The 19,151-nt window shown below is 34.6% G+C and overlaps 1 long non-coding RNA gene across 1 annotated transcript; it reads left to right on the top strand.

Annotated features, from left to right (window-relative positions):
• Positions 1 to 3,832: 3,832 nt before the first annotated feature.
• On the top strand, positions 3,833 to 18,737 carry LOC115947660. The gene is made up of 3 exons (XR_004081525.1): positions 3,833 to 3,940; positions 6,383 to 6,466; positions 18,395 to 18,737. It is a non-coding gene; the product is annotated as an uncharacterized LOC115947660 (long non-coding RNA).
• The last annotated feature ends 414 nt before the right edge of the window (positions 18,738 to 19,151 follow it).

Raw genomic sequence — 19,151 nt, forward strand, 5'->3', positions numbered from 1 at the left:
GAAAGAGATGATGGAGTAGCTGGTTGCTGGACTCTTTTTGGTACAGCCATGGACAGAACCATGCTTCCTCGCGACACAGAGGCTGCATGCAGGGGGGAGGCGATGGCTCAGAACTGAGAGGGTTGAGTTTTGGAGACCCCCCAGCCCCAGGGGGTAGACAAGTATGGGGGGAACAAGAGGTCCCAAGAGTGAGAGGAAACTGTGCTTTTTTTGGAACTGGTCAAAGCACCCTTAAAAGGATAACCCTTGAAGCAGCTCTGTTCCTTGTCCAGTGGTGAGAGCGCTGGGCATGCAAAGAAGAGGTCACCATGGCCCCAAGAAGGACTCCTCTCCTCTTGATAGACTGAAATTGAGTATTTACAGGGTGATGGATGGAGACTTGAAATTTGGAAGATGTATTGGAAATGTGGTGGGGGAAGGAGGAAATGCTTTTTTGTGGAGTTTTCATTTTCCAGGTGTGTGTGTGTGTGTGTGTGTGTGTGTGTGGTTTGTTTTCCTTTTGTAGTTTAGTTAATAAACTTTTTTCTAAGGTAGAGGCCTGCTTTGCTTATTTCCTGGTCACATCTCACAGCAAACACCAGGGAGGTATATTTTCATGGGGCACTGGCATTGTGCCAGTGTCAAACCATGACAATATGCGTCTTTACTTAAAAGCATGATTCTTTTATTTGTCACCCAATATATGCTGTTTCATATCCAGTTGTACCAAAAGAAATTTTCTTAGATTTTATCTCTTCGAAGACTTAGAAGGAGACGATTCTGATAAATTAAAAAGTGACTTAGCCCTGATATCAACCTAAACTCTTAAGCTGGCAGACTTATCTGGCCTCATGTCATGTGGTAATTCTGGATTTACGTTTTCCTGTGTGCTGGGAATATCGTCACATATAATTTCATCAGGTCATTGCTCTCCTTAAGTGTTCAGAAAGAACAGTGTTCAGAGTTCTGTGACAGCAATAAGTAGTTCTGCTGTACATTTCTGCATGGAAAGTCTCAGAGGAATAATTCTAGCTGTCTATCTATCTATCTATCTATCTATCTATCTATCTATCATCATACATCATCAGTCTTATCTCTCTTTTGCACATTTTATCTCAGCTGTTACATTTGAAATAAAATTTAATGCATATATGTACATATAGACATTCCATTAGTGTCCAATAGGGCCTCTTTAAATTAATCAGAAAGCTCATTCCTGTAAGTACCTTCAAAATTTTACTTAGGATATTTCAACCAACATTTGGAATCTAATGTGAAGTGGATCCTTATAAATTCATAGGTAAATATGAAGATGGTATTTTAAGGTTATTTTACAAATCTATGAAAAAGATAAAAAACTCTAGAATCAATATTTTTACAAGATGACATCCAGTATTACATGTACCTTTGGAATTCTATCCCAGGATTGTCTAAGTGGAAAAAAAATCATAATTTTTAAAAATTGTTATCTCTGTACCGTAGTCAATTCCTGTTAGAATTTTATCTCCTGAGGATAAAAACAAGATACCTCAATTTTCAGAAAATTGAGAGTTATACAGGAAAAATGTTAGGCTAATGACCAGAAACACAAGAGAGAAGATGGAACTTTGGAGCCTTCAGAATTGTGCTCCAAATATTTTTTACGGATTGTGATATCAAGATATATAGAAAAGTTATGCCAGGCTTGCTTGCGACTATTGCCTGTGTGTAACTTTAAATGAATGTCAGTCCATGAATTCCAAATGGACAAAGGTCCTTTTCAGTAACTTTCATCAGCAAATAAGATTTCATACATTTCAAAATTAATTACTTTTGTAAAAGCAAGGATATGTAATTTTCTCTAAGCTAGTCTGCTATTAAGACCTGCCTAATTTTGAGCTGCTTAGCTGTGTGTCCCTGCACTACTCTGTGCCTAACAGATCATTTTGTGCTTAATAGATCCTTTGTAACACTAGTACTCCTAGAGCTGTTTGTCCATATTCCTACCCCAGAAGACCATTAGGAATGTTTTCTAGAAAAAATCCAAAACAGCAGGTGTGATCAGTCTTGTAGTTGATATCAAAGGCAATGCTGTGCAGAAACAACATGTTTCTGTAGCAGAAATATATGCCATACATAGCTCCTTCATATTCTGCATCAAAATGCAGAGGAGGCTAATAACACTCTAATCTTGTTCCCTGAGCACATTTTCAAATAATTTTCATTTTTAATTCACTTTCCATAAAAGCTAAAAGAAGAGGGTATTCAGATTTGCAGTATTGTATAATACATCTAAGTAGGGGAAAACATAACAGCAGAAGAGAAGAAACAGAAATTGGGTACTGTGTGACTACATAATACATGCAATAGATAGATAAAACTGTTCTAATTACCAACACAACACACTTTTCTTCAATAAAATTAAAGAAGTGTTTGTTTGAGAGTTATAGATTTATTTCTTTAATATCCCTTCCCTAGAGAGTTATCAGAGGTTGTTCTCTTGCTGGAGTATATTCCCTTGTCTTGAGCTCTGAATGCCATGATTTGAGTGGAAAGCTGATTTTTGCCTGCTTCTGAGTAGATGCACATTGCTGAAGGAGCTGTTCTCCACTGAATCACCAGTGTCCACCTCAGCACTTTCAGCCTCCAGGGCAAGCTTTTGGTATTAATCATAAATTGAATACATGAAGAATAATAATTAAAGAGTGAACTGTAATTATGAGCAACATCCAAAGGGAGAAAAAAAACACTGAATGTAGGCCCTAGGTTTCCTATTAGTGCATTTAGGATTAACTACAAACAGTCTTGTTAAACTCAATTAAATAGTTAATTAAATGGATTTTTCCTATTAGGACAGGATAAGAGGCTTGACTTTTAGAACTATACTGTTTGTAGGTTTTCCTTTTCTTAACTCACTGTGTATGGATTTCCTTTCCCTGGGAGACATAGTTAAAAAAAGAGAAAAAAATTCCTTTGCATGTCTTTAGGGGGCTTTGGTTTTTTGTTTCTTTTTTCACCGTTCCTCCTACACCCTCCAAAAGTAATTAGTGACATGTCAAATGTATATCTGCCTGAGAAAGAGTGATATCTCCTCGTTGGTGCATTCCTAGCAATTAGGATCTCTTTTCTTCATCTACAGTCGTCTACTTTACTAAACTTGGATCACGTTCGCCATCACAATTTTAAGTAGATATTAGTCTAGAAATAACTGGTTTCTTTGTATGTTTGATGAGTCAGGCTGAGCTGTATTCTGGTGTGCTTCTTCATGATGTTTCCCCATTTTGATTTTGTCAGCTGTTGCTAATGTGTGACAGCAAAATTACATAGAATGAAGCAAAGCACATTTATTGCAGTACAAATGTTGTCACCTGTTAATACCTGACAGACCTTCCTGAGGATATTTTTGAACACTGCAGAAGTATAAGTGCAAGTAAACTGACAGAAAAACTTACAAATATTTTAGGTTTCCATGCTGCAGTGCTAAAATCTCTGGTGTTCAACAGTTGCATAAGTGCTGTTTAAAATTTAATTTAAAATTCGCTTTGATTTTTAATTATTCTTCAGTTATGATCAAGTGATTCTTATACTGTGTAATGGTTAAAGAGACTTGACATCTATGAACAGCTCTAAAATGATCAGCCAAAGAAATACAGATCTGGAGGTGGACTAAACTTTTTAGGGGTAAGAAGCAGAACACAAACATGTCATTTAACACACATAGAAAGTACTTACATGGTAATATCAGATGTAACTTGCAGGTTAATTGAAAATACCCAGAAGTATAAAAGCTGTCTATGAAGTATATACTAAAATAACCCCAAGCAGATCCTAGACTGAAGAAGGAAAATAAACTAAACATCATATTCTTCCTTTTGAGTGTTGAATGTTGTCACCCTGGAACCACCATCAGACTGATTACATGGACCTCTAGAGTCAAAAGAGCAATGGAAGGATAAGGATAAGCATAACACAAGCAAAAAGGGTAGGTACTATGAATCTTGTGCACTTAAAAATTTTTGTGGTACAAGAAGATAATTTACCAGTTGTCATTATGGCCATCAGAGAAGAGATTCAACTTGTGGAAGACGAATTTCCAATTAAAAACAGATTAAGACAGTAAAAAGTAGAAACAATAAGAACACCTTCTCCTCCCAGCATCCACCACATCTTCTCAGGTTCATCTTTACTTCTTTTGTTCCCAACTATGCTGACTGTGGGAAGAATAAGATGGGGGAATGTTGTTGAGGCCATGTTATGAAACACTTGATGTCTGCCGCTCCTTATTCCTCCCACTGTATCTCTGCTCAAGCTTGAGGTCCCTCTGATAGGATACAGCCCACAAAAGGTTCCAACATGAGTCCTTCCCACAGGCTGAAGTACTTCAGGAAGTACTTACTCCACCACAGCATCTCTGATGGGCTTAATTTTGGCCAGGAACAGGTCCATCTTGGAACCATCTTGAACTGGCTCTGTCTGACATGGTGGCAGCTCCTGCTTTCCTTTCCCAGAGGCCATCCCTGCAGAGCTCTCTACTGCCAGAAATTTGCCATGCAAAGGCAATGTAGAATATTAACACTAATTTTTGTTCTTTATATTTAATGTCTTTCCTTTCTGCCTGTTAATAGGTCTGAGAGTAATAGGGTGTGGCATTTTTATCTAGAGGGCTTAGAATAGAATTTTGAGAAAATGTCAAAATGTTATTTAGATGTCTGCATTTTTAGCATTTATTCAAATGAGTGAAAATAAGAGGTCATTGAAATCTTGTTTTTAACATGAATTGAAATCCAAACTCACAACACACTACTATCACGTTTAACCTGACTAAAATTGTAGATTATATTTAGCTTAAGAGATCAGACAAGATGGTCTTGAAAGTAAATTTTGGTTTTAACCTCTCTGTATTTAGAAACTTGCCTCTACATTGCATATCCTCTGATAATATAGCTGCTGGCATAGCAATAGCTAGACCTTGAGTTTGTTAGAATTTCCCTTTCAGAAAGAATTTAAAAAACAAATGAATCAGATGAAACCTAACTGTTGTTCCTGTTCAAGAAATCAGTTTCCTGGTTATCACTGAATGTCATGTCTCTTCTCAGTAGTTTATTTTAATAATGTATTTTACACATAGGTAATCTCTCAAATTCTATACTCCAAAAGCAGATTTTTCTTTCTTTCTTTTTTTTTGTTTTTTTTTGGGGGGGGTTTGTTTGTTTGTTTGTGTTTTGGTTTGGTTTGGTTTTGGTTTTTTTTTTACAGTTTTACACATCTTCACTAATCCCATTCAATTTTCTCTACTCTGGAATAATCTTTCTTTTTTTCAAAAAGTTAATAGTTATTGGTATAGTAGGTGGACAACAACTAATGCCCTAGGCTAGCTGCAGAGACAAAAAATAAATATGTATGAGATGTAGAACTTAATTTCAAATGCCAGGTGCAGCCTGCTTCCTTTTTTCCCCCTAGAAATCCTATTGTGTGTGATTTGTATCACAACTTTATTCATTTCTATGTAGTATGAAATCAGTCTCTCTCCTGATCTTCCTGAAAAACCAGTATGCTCATTTTCAGCATATTTTAGCATTTTTAAATTGATGGGAATTTTTAGAGGTGCATACTCTGATTAACAGGGACAAAGCTATTTTGAATACCTACTTAAGGCTCATTAGATAATTCCATCATGTATAACTAATTTAAATGAAAGCATGTACAGTGCACATATAATCCAAGAATCAAGAAAATAATGGTTTTATGTGTTTTTGATCTTACTATATGAAAAGCATAAAAACTGCTGCTGATAAACCTATATGATGCCAGTTTTAAACTCCATCTGAATTGTCAGAACCTGCTCTACATTCCAAAGTCCATTTTGTCTAGATTTTCATTTGATATGTTTTCTACAAGTGTGTAGATCACTTTATAGAGTTATTTTGAGAAAGAAATGTTTAAAAGAGCTTTTGAAGTCCTACACAATTTATGTTTCAAGAGTCATAAGGGAAATTAACTAATGTCATTCCTGCATCATAAGGTCTAAGCGGATATGTGGGTAGGATTCTACCACTCATTAAATAGAAACCATGTCAACTTTCAAATTCTACAGAAAACAGAGGGGAAAAATGAACAAGGATGATAATGAAGAAAATAGTTTTGAACTTCAGCCCAGGACTTCAGAAGACAGAAACTTTATAGCCTTTTTCTTAAATTACAGGAGTCGTATACAAATTGTTTACATTCCTTCTTCTTGTTCAGTATTTCAGAAGTCACTCCCTCTCTTACAATTTTTCTGTGTTAAGTTTTTCATTATTGTATGTCTTCTATTTTGAAAGAGCTACTGTAGATGGTTCAAGGATAATTTAGTCTGTATCAATATGAATCATCTCTCTAATTTTATTGAATGCTAGTTTCCTCTTGTACATTCTTTTCTCACCAGCTCATTGTAACACCATGAGACTTCGAAGAAAGAAAAGCTACATGCTTTTTCTTGGCCATTTTCAATTGTTTGCTTCACAAGGAGGTAATATAACTTGAACTGGATTTATCTTTTATCTCAAATTTCCTGTAAGGACATAGTACATTTGAAAAGGCTGTTACTTTCCAGCTAAGAACTATCTGACTTTCAGTGATAGATGAGCTGATGTTTCAGTCAAGAATATATAACACACTTATATTCTTTTCAAAGTGCTTTGGTTTCTTTAGCTAAAGGTTAAACAGTGTCAGTTATTATTATGTTATTATTATCAATAATAATTTGTTCTTTTCATATGTGTGTAGTAATGTGAATACATATTTTGAAGTGCTGGATGTTGATCTGTAACTGCCTCTTACTACAATCAGAGCAGCAGGTCATAAAACGACACAAAATGACAAGTAGTTATAGATAAAGTGAAAGCAAAACAAGCTGAAATAGCCTATTTTGAGAAAAAAAATGTTAACATGCTGTCTTATTTGTTATAACAAGACATCCTTTTTCTTTAAAATAGATGCAATTCTAATTTGAAACTGAGATCCCTGAATCAGTCACTGTCAAAAGGGTCTTTCCCTTTCAGTTGGAGCAACTGAAAAGATAATATGTATACACACATATTACATATATATATATGCATATATTTATATTCACAGAAGGACTTTTTAATATTTATACACACACATCAGAGAGCTAGAAAGTACTATGATAAAGTGTTTGGAAGACTTCTCAGTCAGGTCAGTTTTAAATTTTAAAACTGAACTTACTGATTACACTCATTGAGCAGGTGCTTATAAGTGATGGTAATTTCTTGCACAGTATTAATTATTTTCATAACAAATGCAAAAGTCTTAGTTCATAACACTTCTAAACTGGCTGTGAATTTAACATGCAATGGTGGTGATGCAGTGTGGTGGGTCCATCTGCAGTTCTTGGTAGTTTTTAGTGACCAAGATGTGGATGTTCCAACTTGAAAGCTCCTAATCAGAGATAGGTGGGATTGTTCTTTCTTTCCAGTTTTCATTTGTTTTGTTTAGTTTTGCCTGATAGTTTTTATGCCTTTGCTTCCATCTGCTTCTGAAACTGTTCGTTTTTTCTCTTCTTTTGCTAGTCTTTGTATGCTTGAGGAGCTATTTTGCAATCTTATGCTTCCTTTTTCTCTTTCTCTGGCAACTCCTTACTTCCATTTCCCACATGCAACTACACCCAACTTCTTTGGTGATCACATTGCATACATAATTATGTAAAACTGTGGTTGATTATGACATCACAGTGTTACAAAATCCTTAAAAATTGCTGTTAGTTGCACTTTTTCAGTACATTTTTATTCAAGTTCAGGTGACTGTTAGTTACCCTGTTAACTTATTTATATTGGGACTGCTTTCTGCTTTAGTATTATGAAAACATAGAAACATTTTAGTTGTCAGTAATCTTTGGAGATACATCAGGCTGCTCAAGATTTGTCCTAGACAATCAGGAATAACTCTTCAGGTGAATATTCCACAACCTCTCTGAGCAACCTTCTCCAGTATTACACCATTCTTATCTTGCAGTTCTTTTCCTTATATCTTATCTGGTATGATTGCTGCTCATTGCCTTTCAACTGTGCACATGTAAGAAGTGTGTTCCTTCAATTTAAACTTTCATTAGGTAGCTTAAGACATCCTTTGTCTTAAGCTTCTCTTTAAGGTGAATAAACCCAAATCTGTCTTACTTTTCATTATCTCATGTTTTATGACTACTGTGATTGACTACTGCTATATTTCCTCTAGTTTGTGAGTCTCTTGTATGGAATAGTCTAGCTTTGGACACCATATTCCAGATTAAATTGAAAAAGTATCAAGTAGAGTGGAATAATTACTGTCTTTGACCTGCCACTATGCTTTCTCTTGTGCAGCCTAGCATGAATATTGTAGGATCTAGTTAATTCCTTCACTTACATGTCGCACAATTTCTTTAGATTTCTTCTTTTTGGTCTGATGTCCAAAGGGAAAAGAGACATAAAGCATGGCTAAGTAATATGTGTGTGAATAAAAATGAGTTCCTTTCAGTATTTTTGAAAAAAATGAGACAAACTTATTGACATATCAGCTACACAGTTGGTTTTTTTCTGGACTTTTAGTTGCTTAGTTGGTTGAAGCAAGCACTTACTCCTACCCTGACTTTCCCCTTTAATGCTGTGTCTTTGATAACAGAAAGTTTAATCACAGTGAGTACAATGCAAGTGTGTTTTCATCTGTGAACTGATGCCTATCAAAAGAAGACAACTTGTTAAATTCTGAAACACTCATATTAATGTTAATGTCCTTGTACATTAGTAGATGATAACAGATGGTGTGATAATGGATATGATATATGAATTAAAACTGGAATTGAATGCAAGATTATTTTCAGAATGCAGGATTTTCAAATCTACAAGAAAAATACAAGAAATTCAGGCCTTGAGAATAAATTCTGGTTATTTCTGATTTGAAAATTCAAGTCCATTAATTAATCAAGAGTATTTAAAATGTCTCTCATCTGTCAAAACATTTTCTTCTACAGAAATGGTAAAAATGCTTAAAAGAACAATGTATTCATAACAATTTATTGCAATTTGGTGATCCCTAGTCTATTTCATTTGTTATGCCATCGTGTTATTCATTGTAAAAATCCATCCTCTGTAAAGTGATTTCTTCTAACTCTGGAACAAGACGTGCATTTAAGGCAGGAGTATGTTTGGATCCTTTCTTACATCCAGAGCACTGTGTCTCACACATTGAACTTTAGTGTGTTAGCTGTAAATTGAGATATGTGGAACTTCTCCAAGAAGCGTGAAATCAAGTTCCAAGTTTTGCAAGTGAACATTTTTCCCCTTGAGCAGAAAATACAGTGTAGAGGATGCACGGTCAGCGCACCAATAAAATCTTCCTTTTTTTACAAGTTAGGAAGTTAAACACAAAGAAAAAACCATACCAAAAGTTCAAGACCAGATGTGAAATCTGCATTCTGTCATTGAAAACAAAGCTGCTAGACCATGGATCCCTGAAGTTGATCTTTTTCAGAATTCTTGTCTGCAAATTGTTGAAGAAATGTTAGAAGGCTGTCTGCACTTGTCAGAATCCACAGTTGGAGCTTAGCCTGAGGTTTGAAGGGGAGTAACTCTTGATGAACTCAGCATAAGCTTTATCGGCTAGTTGTAAATATCTCTGCACCAAAACACTTGGGGCATATTTTCCCCTAACAGTCTAACTAAATTGAAGTATTTGCTGTGAAAAATTGGATTTCTTCCCATATTGCAATATGGAGATTAAGAATGATCCACCAGGGATAAATTTCTATCACACAGGTTACCTCCTGTAACTTGCCTGTAATTTCAATTGTAAGTACAAATTATATTTGTGTCTTTAGCTGGCTAAGTATGTCCATCCATTTTTAACAATTATTTGTTTCAATGCAATTATAATATTGATTTAACCACTGAACAAACAATAATAAAAAAGTTTTGGAGTCTTTGAACTGTCTAAATGAGAAAGACAAAAGGAATGCTGCTATCTCCCACTTACAGATACGGAGCTGAAGCACAGCTTCATTTGCAAAATTACTTTGCAAATGCTTTTCTTCAGCAATGTATACATAATGCAGTGATGCACAAGTCACAGATACTATAGCTAGCTCTGAGAAAGATATGTCTAGAACCTGAACTGGTAGAGATTTTTTTTTAATAAAATAGTTCTAGAATAAAAACTATTATAGCAATATTAGGTTTTTCTAAGCTGAGAGAAAAAAAAAAAAGGCAAAACTGCACGGTAGCATAGGTTATAGTTCTCCTGAGATATTAACTAGCACTATACCTGTACTTTGCCATGCAGACTTCATGCCTGGTAGGGATACTTCATGAATAACAAACACCAAGAACTGCACCTAAATCTCAGATACCCATTTCCACAATGTATTCAAATGCTAATGCTTAGTCCTCAGATTGCAAGACTTTCTACTCCCACTGTCTCAAAAAACATGTAACAAAAAAAAAAAAAAAAACCTAAGACTCAAACCCAAGAAAATCTTTTTTCAAGTTCTGATAAGAAAAATTCTGTTTCCAACTTCAGAAGAGATTTAAAGTTGTGAATTCAGCAAACACACACACATGGATTATTTTTACACTAAACGGCCAAGATATAACACAAAGCTTTAGCACTGATAATTTTTGTTTTGGACAGCTCCCTTCTGAGCAAGTTTTCATGGAAACAACTCTCAGTTAACTGATTTTCTTCACTATACCTCATTTTGGACTATAAAAATATCGGGAAGAAGTAGAAAAATTCCTAAGTAGGTTTCAGGTACTGAATCATTAAGTAACAGTACAATTCCTACATATCATGGTGAAAATAACAGATTTTTCCATGAATGAAAGACTGAAAAAAAGATCTCCATCTCACACCTTCTTAGCTCATGGATTGTGGCAAGGCAACTTCATTTATAGGTATAGAATCATCAAGGTTGCAACAGATGTTTTGCATCATCAAGGCCAAATTTCAACACAGCACTTCCACTTTAACCCCTAAACTACTGAAAAAACCCATCACTCAATAATATATCCAGATGCTTCTTGAAGACCTCCAAAGATGGTGACTCCACCACCACCCTGGGCAACCTATTCCAATACCTGACCACTCTAACAGAGAAAAAATGTTTGTAATATTGAATTTTAATTTCCTCTGTCTTAGCTTAAGGCCATTTCCTCTAGTCCTCTCACTGTAGGCAGGGAAAAATATGTGTAACTCAAGCTTGTCCTACACTTATAACTGTAACGTAACTGAGTATCAGAGCAGGGCCAATCTATACATTCATGTATGAGGAATTAATTAATTGGATGTGCCAGGAACTCCACATCTAGTGATCTGCACAGATGAATTAATGGACTGATCTTAAACAGTGAAAGGAATTGAAATAATGTAATTAAAATTATATCCACCTGTTCAATTAAGTATTCGGTTCATCAATGGAGGAGCTCTTTGGGAAGGCATTTTAGAGTCCTGAAGACTCCAGTCATGTCCTGCTGCGCCTACACAGATTTGTTGGTTTCAGTGTGTTAACCACTCCAGGAGAAAAAGTCTGCTGCTTTCAGCAATTTCTCACATGATTCTTGCTGCATAATTGATCATATTATGTATGGATAGGGTGTTTATAGGGAGTAGAAACTGTTCCTGGAAATGCAGACATAGTCATGTAGGACAATCCTTTATACATAATTTAGATAGTTGGGTGATGTTTTGTATGTGTTTTCAGATCAGCCATAGAGATAGATCCTGTATATTCAGGAGTAGTTATGCATCAGCTGGATTCAGCAGTCAAAACAAAGGCTGGGTGCAGTCTTACTTCATCCAACTTAAGTGCCTTCCCTAGGCATTCAGAGAACAGTCCTCTTTGAGGTACTTCATTCCCCAAGCATATGCTAGCCTGTGCCAAGATCCTTTTTGTAAGACTCTCTATCTGTGCAATAGGAAAATAAGGGAAATGGAGATGGATGAAATATTTTGGCTGTTTGCTTCCTCTAGCTATTCAGAATTAAAATTTTGTTTCAGTATTTCCCAGGAGACATCAACGTAAATATCAGGTCCTCAAATGAGGAAGGCATGGCTGGCTTTTTTCAGAAAGTATAGAATTAATGTAGTTATGTTTATTTCCTTGTAAGAGTTGAGGCAGCTCTGGCAATCTGAAAGTTAGACCACACTTTTGACTTTTCAGAAGGACTTTCTTTCCTTTAATACTAATTGTATTTTTCTGATTTATACTACTGTTATTAAATTTTTCATCTTCTAATACTGTAACCAAATGGGATGAAAGAAACTTGTCCAACAACAACTTGATGTAAATCAGCAGACATACTTTATTCAGGGTGCTGGAAACACAGGGGACAACTCCTCTGAAATGGTGCTCCACCCAACAAACAAAACTCACCCTTTTGATATACTTTTCCTGCTAAACCATTGTTACAGAAATTCTTTTACATCTTATGCATGCTATGCAAGTTCTTTAATTTACCCTTTACATTTATTGGTTCCAATAGTTAATAACTTCATCAATATTCTTATCCTAAAACAATCATTGGCTACTTCTACTGTGGTCTACTGCTTGGAATCCTTGATATTAAAATTAAGATGGGAAGGATAGTGGGTTTCCAGGTAGCATAACTTTCTTGACCAAAACATAAGGGTCCAGTAACTTCTTGGTGTGGTTTCTGTGATTACACATTCCAAACACAGCACACCTGATACACCTTATACTTCATGATTTTCTATTTTACATCATAGCTAATGCTTCTGTATCATTTAATTGATTATTTGATCAAATATTCATAGCAATACTACTGTTTTTATGCCTAGAAAAATGTCCAATGCTTTCTTCTTATTTGTTTTAATTTAGGGTTTTTTTCTGTTGCTCAGTCACACTCTCTGAATTCCATTAACTCTTCTAATGCTGCTGCATTAACACACCTACAGCTTATCCTTTATTTCTTTAGTTGTATAGTTTTTCACAAGGGCTAGTTCACCAATTAGTACTTCCCAAGCTGATTCACACTTATCAGCATCTAATCCAGTGTTTTCTTTATAGCAGAAAAAGAAAACATTGAAACACATAGATATAGAAATTACATAACTAGAACACTAGGAATGGATTACTGTACAGTACACTGCCATTTTTCAAAATGTATAACTTAATTAGCAGCACACAATACTTTCCTGTCACCTACTATATACATACCTAAATTTTTATCAATGTCCAAAACTACTGGTAATATATTTATTTTATAACACACTTCTACTGTCAGCCCTCAGATTCTGAAGAAATGAAAGCTATTTTTTCTGTTACTAAATTGAAAAAAATTGGAGGCATGGGGAATAAATATAAACTGTTGAAACAATTATTTTTAAATAGAAGTTGCAAATGCAACTGAGCAATCTTGTCCAAAGGCTACTTTTGAGACTTTCTGTTGTTAACATTGTAGTTGTTGTCATCTTTATCACTGTCTCACATGTCTTTATCACAGTGGAATATAAATTTCATCTAGACAGCATCTATCTCCCTAGGTCTAATAAATATCTAGAACTTATGTCAGTCTTTTTTCAGAGGAGTGCATAAAGGAATAAGTTTTTATCTTTACCAGTGACAATGCAACACAGAAAGAAGTTTCTGTTTGCCTATAAGCATACAAAAGCAGGACCTTTCTTTTAAACTGATTTTTAATTTTAAAAGAATTAAGATCATCTAAGGTCAGACTATTATGCTCTTACCCATCGTTCTAAGTAATCAATGGCCCTGCTTATGGGAGTAAACTCTCTCTAATGTGGTCACATGCAGGGCTCACAGCCTGATCTGTGAATGTCAGCATCATATTAATAAATCACTTCTGAAACACTTAAAAAGCTACATGACTTTGAAATTTACCGTAATGTCCCAAGAAATAAAAACTGCACAAATCCTAAAAAAGCAAACTAAACCAAATAAAAGCCCCACATCATCAGAGAATCTAGAATAATCTTAAATCAAAAACAATATTCAATAATAATAAGGAGGTGATATCAAATGTGCACAGGTTCAGTATAAAACATGAACAAAGAAAGGAATGCAATATTTAGAGAGAGTGAATAATTTTTATTCTCATGGTGATATTTGTTATGAAAGTAAATGATGTTATGTTCTGACTAAGTTGTACACAATTCTAAAGATCCTATTTGAATAATTATATATTCTGTTTGTGTACTATTTAGTTGTCTGTAATTCTGCTTATCATTCTAATATTACAAATTAAGTTTTATTCTCACTGAAATTAATAGGTAACCTGTCATTCTTGGTATAACCTTAACATAATAAAAGTAGTCAAAATGTTGATGAATAGTGGTATTTTTTTTTTCCAAATGTCTTTTCAGATGTCAGTGTTGGGTGTGTTGGGTGTAACTGTGAAAAAAAAAAACCCTGATATTCAGCAAATATTGAAATATTATCTTACAAAAACAAATCAACATTTTAAAATTATTTTTATTTCATGTCAGGACTGCTTGAATTCTTTTAACTTTGTTGTTCAATTTGGGGTTTTAGCTTTGTTTCCTTCCCCTTGCAGTGTTATGTGAGGAAGAGGTCAATAGCAGAAGGATCAATATCCTATGTATTCCTGACATGAAAGACACTGAATCAAGGCTTTAGGTAAGACAGAGCAGGGTGTGAACTGGGTGTGAACTGGGCATGAACTCTCACTATGTGATTTAGGAAAATAGAGCTACATATTGCAGTCCTACTTCTACTCATTCTAGGATATTTCTAAGGAAGCAATTGATTTCACTAAAACCACAGGAAAATGTACTTTTGGAAACTTCCCAGATAGTTATAAACACCTAGAAAAGCACAGATTTTTGGCCAAATTATTCAGTAAAAAAAGTTTATCCTTCTATTTCAGGTTTGAAGTTTATAATGAAAGGTTACTGGCTTGAAATGTACAACAGAGAAAAGTTCTTTTCTAAGACCTCTATTCAAGTTGCTACTTACTATTTTTTACACTCCAGGTTATAAATGTTTCACTCTGTAACTCTGGAAAATGCACATTCCTCTTCCAAGACATATTAGTGTACATCTACAGAAATCTATTAGCTTGTACTAAAGGAACAGATAAACACACACCCCACAAAAATTAAAAACCAAAACAAATTAAAACCCCCAAAACAAACAACTCTTCCCAAACCAAACAAAACTGCCCTCCAAAACCAAACCAAACAAACAAGTAACCCCCACAAGAGAAAAAAAAAAACAAAAAACACAAACAAGTCTAGAATGGTTAAATTGCTCTGTGCTACAGATCATCATAACACTATAAAATGTTAAGTATCTCCATGAAATAATGAATGAGACATACAATTGATATAGACACCTACTTAAAAAAGTTTAGAAATTTGATTACAGTCCTTTTATTTATTGAAAAAAAATCAATATTTAAAAGAGTACTTCAAATGAAAATATGGAAAATATTTGTAGGCTTGAAATGGAATGTCAGAATCAGTATATAGTGTGTGATGCAATCTTTAACAGCAGCTGTCAGAATGAATTAACATGTTTGAAATATTAACATTAGCAATAAAGAGAAAATAATATTAGGTTTATAATTAAAAATGTCACACTGGCAACCTGAGTTTACTTGCTTATTCAAAATATGGGCAAATGATATCTTGTGCAATTACTTGAGGATTGAATCAAGGCAATGTCCTAAGCATACAATAAAGTGGAGTCAACTCAACTCCATTGTCTCCACTGCAGCAGTCTGGAATCATGATGTAGCCAAGCTATCCTCAGGCAAGAATAGCTGGCTAAGGAAGAAAAAATAGGTTTTTATCCATAAAGAAATCCACAGAAGTTCTGCTAGAGCAATTATTTCTAAACCCAGGGCAGAATCGTGCATCTGCTAAACACTCAGAGAGTTTTTTCTTTTTCTTTTTCATTTAAGTAGACATCATCTTTTTATAAACATAAAGGATCCAAATACAACACTACCAGAGAGTGGGGTGCATGTAAACCCCTTTTCTCTCCACAGTGTTCCCGTACCAGATTAATTCTTTTTCTCTTGCTAGCTTATGTTGTCATTCAGTTTCTTGTTCTCTTTTTGACCTTGCAACACTTGAAACTTGGAAGTTCAACAACATCAGATATCAGATCAGATTATTCTATTTCAGCTTTCTAGAGCTGCTTTCCAGAAAAGCAGGAAATTAGTTTGTCTACTGCTTTCTCAGATTTTATTTCTTTTTCCAAGCTCAACAAGTAATAAAACAAAGAATACAGACAAGGAAACAGATTAAAATTCTGACTACTTCCCATATAAAACATGTGCTGAAGTGCAGGAATCAGCTGCAAATCACAATTTTAACCTCAAAGGGGTAATTAATTAAGTTTTCAGGTTGCTAACTCTATCTTGGAAGACAATGGCATTTCAAATAATCCTGCTCTTATATGTTTTGTTTTCCAGTTAAGGCTTTTTTTCTGTATCATAGTCTGAAACCATTTCTCAGATTGGAAAATACTTTCTCTTTTCAATTTTTAGTTAAATGTGTGCTAAATCTGTACTGTACATTCAGCCATTGATTTCAGCTTTATATCTGCACATGCTTGTAGGGAGACAATAAATTTCAAGTAAGTAATCAGATATATTTCTGGATGTAATTATTCACTAGAAACACATTAATCAGTTTAATTGTAGTTATACAGATCTCCATGTACTCTACCTGTGCACATGTGCACCACACAAATGCACACAACCACATTTTTTTATCTGGAGAAAAATCATAGAAAAACACATAATCTTCAATATATGGAGATACTTGCAAGCAACAGAAATATATGTAAATATTATTAAATACAATAAGCAATGTAACATTTCTTTTAATATATGTGAATATTATCTGCTATTTTTTCTTCTACATTGTTTTTTTCCTTTCTGAATTTTTCTTCTAAAGCACTACTTAGTGGACACCCAACTGTTATATGACATTTTCTTTGCAGCTATTGCATTTTAAATGTTTCCTTTTTGTTGGCATCATTTCTAACTTAATATAGTCAATAACAAGCAGTCAAACCTTCAAACAATTAATCAGTAAAATAAATAGAACATACATGCAGCTTCTAGATTTAGACTCTAAGAACTTCATTTGTAAAACAATTTTCTGATTTTTTTAATGCCAAATTAGATCAGTTCTCTTTTTGAAAATGTTCACACATCTTAACAGAATAGCTTTCTATAATTTTTCACTAAGTTGATGTTTTGATGCATTTTATTTATACAGCTGTGTTTCGAAGTGGTGTTTAGGGCAAAACTATTTCTAAATATGAAAAAGCAGAGAAAAAATAAATATATCTATTAAGCTTTATATGTTCTTTCTTTCCTAGCCTGGAGGGAAGATCTCTCTATCAACATTTTTTCTCCTAAGCACTTAAAAATTATTTAATTATTTGCTGGACTTCTGGAGTTGAGGACACCTAAGTGAAAAGTGGTTCATGATTCCTGAGGAATCTTTTTTTCTGTTTTTTGAAGAGCTGCCACTATGTCCCCATTTCATTCCATATAGTTTCAAGTGCTTAGATCCAAGACTTCTGGATTAGAAGTTTAGTCGTGGTGTCTTCTTTTCTTTGGCCAGTCATATATTTTCTACATATGTTCTTCCAAAAAACTATTCAGTTATTTTTATTGTCAATCTACCCAAAAACTAACCAAAGAGGAAAAAATTGTGGATAGAGTGGTGAATATACACTTTATCAAGCCAGAGTGAGATAAGAATGAGAATATAAAATATTTATGTATTTTTGTCCCTAGACAGTAATAAAGTACATACTATTGCTACTTCAACTACTGCTAAATATCATTATTTTTATTATTATTACTTCTTTTAACCATCTATATTTCTTGCTAGTTTATTCTAAAATTATTTTTTTGTTTTGTTACTCTTAAGTTTACTTTTTAAATTTATATACAAATTAGTAATTTGATAAATTCTCTATTTCTGTTTTTTAGGGGGGGGGTTTACTTGTTTCCTTTCAGTTCATTGCTGAAGTCCTAATTTTTCGAAGTGGGTATCTCTGTTTATTTATGTTTTTCTTCCATTAATATGCTTGTATTAGCTGCAATGTTCTTTTATGAAACTGTCCATTCATTGTGTGAATTCGCTATTTTTCTCCTTTGAGGAAACAATCAGATCTGCTTGTTTGAATCTATGAATTTTAATATGCACATTTTTCTATATTAATAAATAAATTTCAGCATTTACAATGGTCTTTCTTACCCAATTTACATTTTAATTTCTTGTTCTCAGTCATTTTGCACTTATTGATCAGAAACAAATATAAAACAGTTAAATTTGTCTTCAACTTCTGTATTCAAATGTTGGCTCCAACAGACTCCAAGAACTTGCTTGATGATCTCTTACAGATTTCTGTATCTGACTATGTCTCTCTCTTTGCTTACAGAGGCACAGCTGGTAGTTCATAAGCTTCGACTGACTGTGCAACTTCCTGGTCCCAGCTGACTGAAGCATCTGTTTCTGCACTGTGTACTGCAATTCTCTTCACAAAACATCACTCCAAGCCATACTACTGCCATGGTGGGCATTCTAGGGACAAGCTGGTCACAACCATAATATGGGTTAGTGTCGGAATTCAGGACATCCCTCTGGTTGTGCTGGACTGCCAAGACTCCTGCCAGGGGGCTCAGAGACCCTGGCACAGAGCCCAAGATTCCTGTGGTTTTGATTATGACCCATGGAGAAAATTACCAACCTTATATGAAGATCTGCAAGCCACAACAGTTTAAGTAGAGCGATAGTGAATTTATCACAAAGTGAAAAATAGATTTTTGGGGTTTTTAGAAGGGGGGTTCAGGGGGCAAGATGGAGGAATCTGGGTATGTCCAGCCTTTCTCCTTCTTCTTGGCCTCCATCTTCTGCTGTGATGTTGGCACTTGCAGATTTCTTTAGAGTAGAAGCTCACTGTCTAACATAGGTAATAGGTGTTGGAAAGTAATTGTAAATATTGTCCATGTAGTTTTTAGTATAAAAAGATAACACCACCCCAGGGGCAGGTAGAGTGCCTCTGACTGTCTTGCTGAGCAGACCTTGGCAGGACAGGAGAAAAGATTTTATAGATAAGGAACAATAAACAACCTTGAGACCAAGAACTGAAGAGCTCTGGCTCCTTTTTTGAGCACCGGGCTGGGAAAAGAGACTTT

This window comes from Geospiza fortis, unplaced genomic scaffold, assembly GCF_000277835.1.
Source record: "Geospiza fortis unplaced genomic scaffold, GeoFor_1.0 scaffold40, whole genome shotgun sequence".
Classification (NCBI taxonomy): Eukaryota; Metazoa; Chordata; class Aves; order Passeriformes; family Thraupidae; genus Geospiza; species Geospiza fortis.